Source organism: Lemur catta, chromosome 7 (genome assembly GCF_020740605.2).
Source record: "Lemur catta isolate mLemCat1 chromosome 7, mLemCat1.pri, whole genome shotgun sequence".
NCBI lineage: Eukaryota > Metazoa > Chordata > Mammalia > Primates > Lemuridae > Lemur > Lemur catta.
In genome coordinates, this window is record NC_059134.1 from 57,968,138 (window position 1) to 57,974,137 (window position 6,000).

Below are 6,000 nucleotides of genomic sequence, written 5' to 3' on the forward strand. Positions count from 1 at the left end.
AAGAACACAACCTAAGATGCCATTGTGAAAATAAAGCACAATAAGAACTATAAGAAGAATATGGAAAAGATGTGAGGTCAAAAAGCAACAAAATGAAAAAAGGACTACAATTTCAACATAATTTGTTCTTTGGAATGCAAATTAATGTTTCTGCTATAAGTTATAAATTATATAAATTATAATTATTTATAAGTGAATAAAATATAATTGAATAAGTGAAACAGTAACACCTTCTGGAGGCAGTACTTATTTGAGATTGCACCCTCTAATCCAATTCCTCTCCCCTGCCAGCCTCCAGCCTTCAACTCCCACTTTTTTGGATGAGATAGTTGAGGCCCGGAGACCTGGAGTAACTTGTCCAAGATCACAAAGCTAGGAAGTGGCAAAGCCAGGAGTAGAAATAATGTCTTTGAACCCTATATTCTCTGCTCTTTCCGTATATACTATGGCTCAAATATTCGCTGAGTTGATGAAAGGAAGCATAGTGTAGGGGAAAGAACATTAAGTGGGCTTGGGGAGTTCTGCATTCTAATCCTAGCTCTACCACTGACTGCTTGTGTGAGCTTAAGCAAGTCACTTTCTCTCTCTGGACCTCATTCTTTATATCAAAGTATGGGGAAAGCCAACCTTAACACTGAAGATTAGCTGGGAAGTGTGTCACATCAGCCAATTATAGCCCTTCTGTTCTGGGGCTAAGAAATTGGCCCCAAGGGAAGGGAGTAAAGACCTCATGGTTATGAAGAACAGAAATCAACATCTTATTTGAATAAGAAATAAAGTTGTTAAGATGGTTTTCTATAGCTCATGGAGTCATCAGAAAGTCTGGAGAATTAGACTCAAAAACGGGCAGAAAACTAAAACATATCCACACAGAAACTTGTACATGAATGTTCACAGCAGCATTATTTGTAATAAGTAAAACATGGAAGCAATCCAAGTATCAATCAACGGATGAACAGATAAGCAAAATATGGTATACAGTGGGATATTATTCAGCCATAAAAAGCAATAAAGTACTGATAATACATGCTACAACATAGATGGGCCTTGAAAACATTATGCTAAGTAAAATAAGATAGTCACAAACGACTACATACTATGTGATTCCATTCATAGAAAAGTCTGGAATAGGGGAATCTATAGACAGAAAGTAGATTAGTGGTTGCTCAGTGCTAGGGAGGTGTGAGGAGGAGGGAGCGGAAGTTAAAGGGTATGGGGTTTCTTTTTGAGATGATAAAAATGTTCTAAAATTGACTATGGGGATAGTGTCACATATCTGTAAATATACTAAAAGTCATTGAATTGTACACTTTAAATGGGAAAATTGTATAATATGCGAATTATATTTCGATAAAGCTTTTTAAAAAATGGCAGAAACAAAAGTAGCCAAGATAGGTATTATCTTAGCCCAAACCATGCTACAGAACCAATTCAGTAAGGACACCATTGCCACCTCTATCCCTACCCTGAACCCTGGACTCAGAGGCCACCAATCGCTCTCCTGGCATTGCTGCTCCCAAACCTAGACATTATGGCCACTGCCTCCAACACTGCCACAATGAACTCTTCATTCTCCCTACTTCGTAGCGCAAGTTTCTTAATCAAAGCTCTGGGAGCATGTACCTGCTTGATTGAGCCTGGATCATATGTGCATACCCTGGTTGTAAGGGGGTGCTGGGAAAGCAAATATCTGGCCCTTTTCTCTTCTATAATGGGAGACAAGATCTGTCTCCCTCCAACTCACATGGTAGACAATTCTCCAAATATAAGAAAGGGGGTCAGATGCTAGGTAAGCCAGCCAACCAACCAAGCAACAAACAAAAATTTTTAAACCTGGCCTTTATACATATATATAACCCCAATTAAAATGCACATATTTCAAATTAACCTGTCCTTCAAACACTCATCCATTCATGTATGCCTGCAATCACTGTAAACATTTATTAAGTACCTAAAAACTCTTTGCCAAGCCCTCTGCTAATCCCATGGGATCAGAAACAAATAAAACACTCTGCCCTCAAGAAGCTCACAGTTGAGCAGAGGGAAGATGGAGTGCTATAGGTCCCACACTAACAGTGCAACTGGACACAAAGGTGTGACTGGTCGATTCTCCTTGTGGAGTGCAGTTAGAAAGTCTTTACACAGAAATGACTTTGAGGAGTGTCTTAAAAGGGGGTTGCTGCCTTGCTAGGCAGAAGGGAGGAGATAGGGGCATGGACCAGCCACGTGTATTGGGGGAAATGATGGGCAACACTGTCGTGAAGGTTGGGGCCCAGCCAAAGAGGGACTGGAGAGGTCACCGAGGGTCATATCATGAAGGGCCTTAGAGCTCAGACCAAACAATGTGGATTTTCCTAGTTTTCATGGAGAGTTGTTGAAGGCTATTTTGTCTCCCAAACATCACTTTGATGCTGTGCAGAGGATGAAGTGGAGGAGAGACAGGGCATAGGTCAGTTCATGGGCTGTGGCCACAGCCCAGATGGTAGATGGCAGAAGAGGGCTTGAACTAGTGATGTAGCAGCAGCGATGGCTATGAGAGATCATGACAAGTAAGGATAATTTTAGTGCATCTCACCTAGTCAGAATTGCTTAAGTGAGAGCAGGAGCCTGATAATGTAGTATCCACCCATTTGTCTTTTCTATCCACTGGTTCATGCATGCCCCACCGTTTACAGATGTGCCAAGTGCTGGGGATACAAAAATGGTTCCCACTGGCAAGGGGCTCTGCCTAGAGGAGGAGGCAGGCATCTATACAGATAATTATAGAGAGTGATGGCTGTGAGGCGACTGCCAGAGGGAAGACGCCATGGGGCACTGTGATTAGGAAGCTCCAAGAAGACTTCATAGAGATGATATTTGAGGCTTGAGGCCTGAGGTCAAGAGGAGTTGGCCAAAAGAAAACGCGGGGATGGAAGGCACTGTAGGTGGAGAGAAGAGCATGCTATGGGGACCCTGAAAATGTGCCTTGCAGACCTCCAACTGGAGGAGTGTGATAGACCAAGGGCCCCAGAGTTTGCTCAGTAGAGTCACATTGCCTACTTTGTGCTGAGACCACACCTCCCGTGGGTTGTTCCCAGTGGAAGACTGAGCACAGCAGGGATGCAAAAACAGGTATATTCCTGAGAGACATGGACTCCTCTGACAGCCAACTTTGGCTTCAGGACAGCCCAACCTTCCCTAGACTGCATGGCAGTCTAGAACATGTCCACCCAACCTCCCTTCCCTTTCTCCTTTACTTAGGGTTGGACTTGCCTGGCAGACTTATGGCTCAACTAAACTCTCCCCTCCCATTTGTTTTCACATGTGGTTCCAGTAAAATTCTTGCACATTTATTTTCTGTTTCTTGAGACTGGGTCTCACACTGTAACCCTGACTAGAGTGCAATGGCATCATCATAGCTCACTGCAAACTCAAACTCCTGGGCTCAAGTGATCTTCCTGCTTCAGTCTACCAAGTAGCTGGAACTACAGGCATGCGCCACCATGCCTGGCTAATTTTTCTATTTTTTGTAGATGGGGGTCTCACTTACTCAGGCTGGTCTTGATCTCCTGGCCTTAAGTGATGCTCCCCCCTCAACCTCCCAAAGTGCTAGGGTTATAGGCGTGAGCCACTGTGCCCGGCCAAAATCCTTGGCACATTTAATCCCATCTTGGCTCTGCTTTTTGTAGGGCCTGGCTTAAGATGCTTGTGTAAAAGTATATGCAAACTATTTAAGGACTTTAGAGTTCACCTTGAACTAAATCACAGGACTTAGGATAATTTTAGTAAGGTATATTGAGATAAAATAAAATGTGAAATTCGGAGGTAGATGGCCTGGAGGTGCAGAGAAAGTGGAAAAGGGATGGGATAGCACACTGTTGTTATTGTTGGGGCTGATGAGCTTCAGGACTTCTTTATCATGTTTGGAGAGTTCTCCATCTTATGAGGCAGGCAGCCAGCTTCCCATCACAGGAACTGAAAATGCCAGACTCAATTTTCCAGCATCCTTTGCAACTAAGGCATGGCACATGATCTAAGTGCTGCAACTCAGACACACTTGCCTTAGATAGACTTTGATCTCAAACTCCTGGCTTTAAGCAATCCTGCAGTCTTGGCCTCCCAACGTGCTAGGATTACAGGTGTGAGCCACCACACCAGGCCAAGATAGACTTTGAATTGGAAGCTAGTGAGGCAAAGAAGCAGAGTGTGCAGAATCAGTGTGAACTGTGGCTGGCAGCAGAGGCAGCAGTTGTAGCAGCAGAGTCCCAGTGTCTGGCATTTGTCATCTGGATGGTGCCTGCTGTGGTAACCCTTCCTCAGAGTGGTGGCTGTCGAGTGTTCACTGAGCCAGTTATATATGGTGAACTTAGAAGCTGATCTTGAAGTGAGAGGTCCAAGTCTGGTCCTTTGGCCCTCCAGGAGATTCTGTGGGCTACCTGTTATCCTTTCAACAACTCCTTTTCTGCTTAAGTCAGCCAGAATCTGTTTCTGTTGCTTGCAGTGAGGAATCCTGCCTGAAGATGAGGAGAAGGAGCAGGAGCTATCAGTAGCCCAGGTGGACTAGGATTACCTGAAGCTCTGGAGCCAAGGGACTTACGTTCACATTTTTGCCCTTCACCTATGTCTTAGTCAGCTCGGGCTGCTATAACAAAATACCATAGACTGAGTGGCTTAAACAACAAATACTTATTTTTCACAATTCTGGAGGCTGAGAGGTCCGAGATCAGGGTGCTGGAAGATTCAGTGTCTGGTGAGGGCCTTCTTCCTGGCTTGCAGATGGCCACTTTATTAAAGTACCCTGACATGGTAGAGAGACAGACAGAGAGAGAGCATGAGCTCCAGTCTCTTTTCTTATATGGGCACTAATCTCATCTTGGGGGTTCCACCCCCACGATGTCATCTAAACCTAATTATCTCACAAAGGCCCCATCTCCAAACACCATAGCATTGGGGTTAGGGCCTCAACATGTGCATGAGGTGGGCGGGAGACACAAATTTTCAGTCCATAGAAACCTACGAGCTGAGTGACCATGAACAAGTCCTTCATCTTTCTGAGCTCCAGTTATCTCACCTACAAAATGGGGATATTAAAAGTTTTACCTCCCTCATAGGGCTGTTGTGAAGATCAATGAGATCATCTACATGAAAATGCTCTATAAACTATAAAGTGAACTCTACAAATGTTTGTAATTTATGTCAATAGTGCCTAACACAAAATATGGCAAACAGAATGTACTCTTTAAACATTTGAGGTAAGAAGGATAACAGTTATTTACGAAGCTATTACTATGTGCCAGGTACAGTGATAAATGCTTTACCAGCATTACCCTCCTAATAGCCTAAGGTGACCAACCCTCCTGGTTTGCCTGGGACTCTCCTGGGTGCAGCACTGAAGTCACATCCTGGGAATCTCCTGACACAGGCATAGGTTTGAGTATCAAGCCCCTTTTACAAATGAGGAAGCCAAGGTTTAGAGGATTACACAACATGCCCCAAATAACAGTAAGTGATAGAGTCTAAATTTGAACCCAGATCAGTCAAAGAGGAAATATGGGGAGAGAAGCTCTGGAATGAAGGATGGGGAGTATCAAATCCTGCTTTTTTTTTTTTTTTTTTTTTTAACAGAGCCTAGCTCTGTTGCCTGAGCTAGAGTGCCATGGCATCAGACTAACTCACAGCAACCTCAAACTCCTGGGCTCCAAGTGAGCCTCCTGCCTCAGCCTCCAGAGTAGCTGGAACTACACGGATGTGCCACCACACCTGGATAATACTTTTTTCTGTTTTTAGTCCCCCAGCTAATTTTTTCTATTTTTAGTAGAGATGGGGTCTCGCTCTTGCTCAGGCTAGTTTTGAACTCCTGAGCTCAAGCGATCCTCCCACCTCGGCCTCCCAGAGTGCTAGACAAACCCTATTTTTTAGCCATATGACTGCACCTCAAGCTTGGTCTCAGGAGCTGGTGTTGGGAGATTGCTGAGAAAAGGCCAAAAGCTGGGCCCAGTCCTGGGGCACCCACTGCTCCAG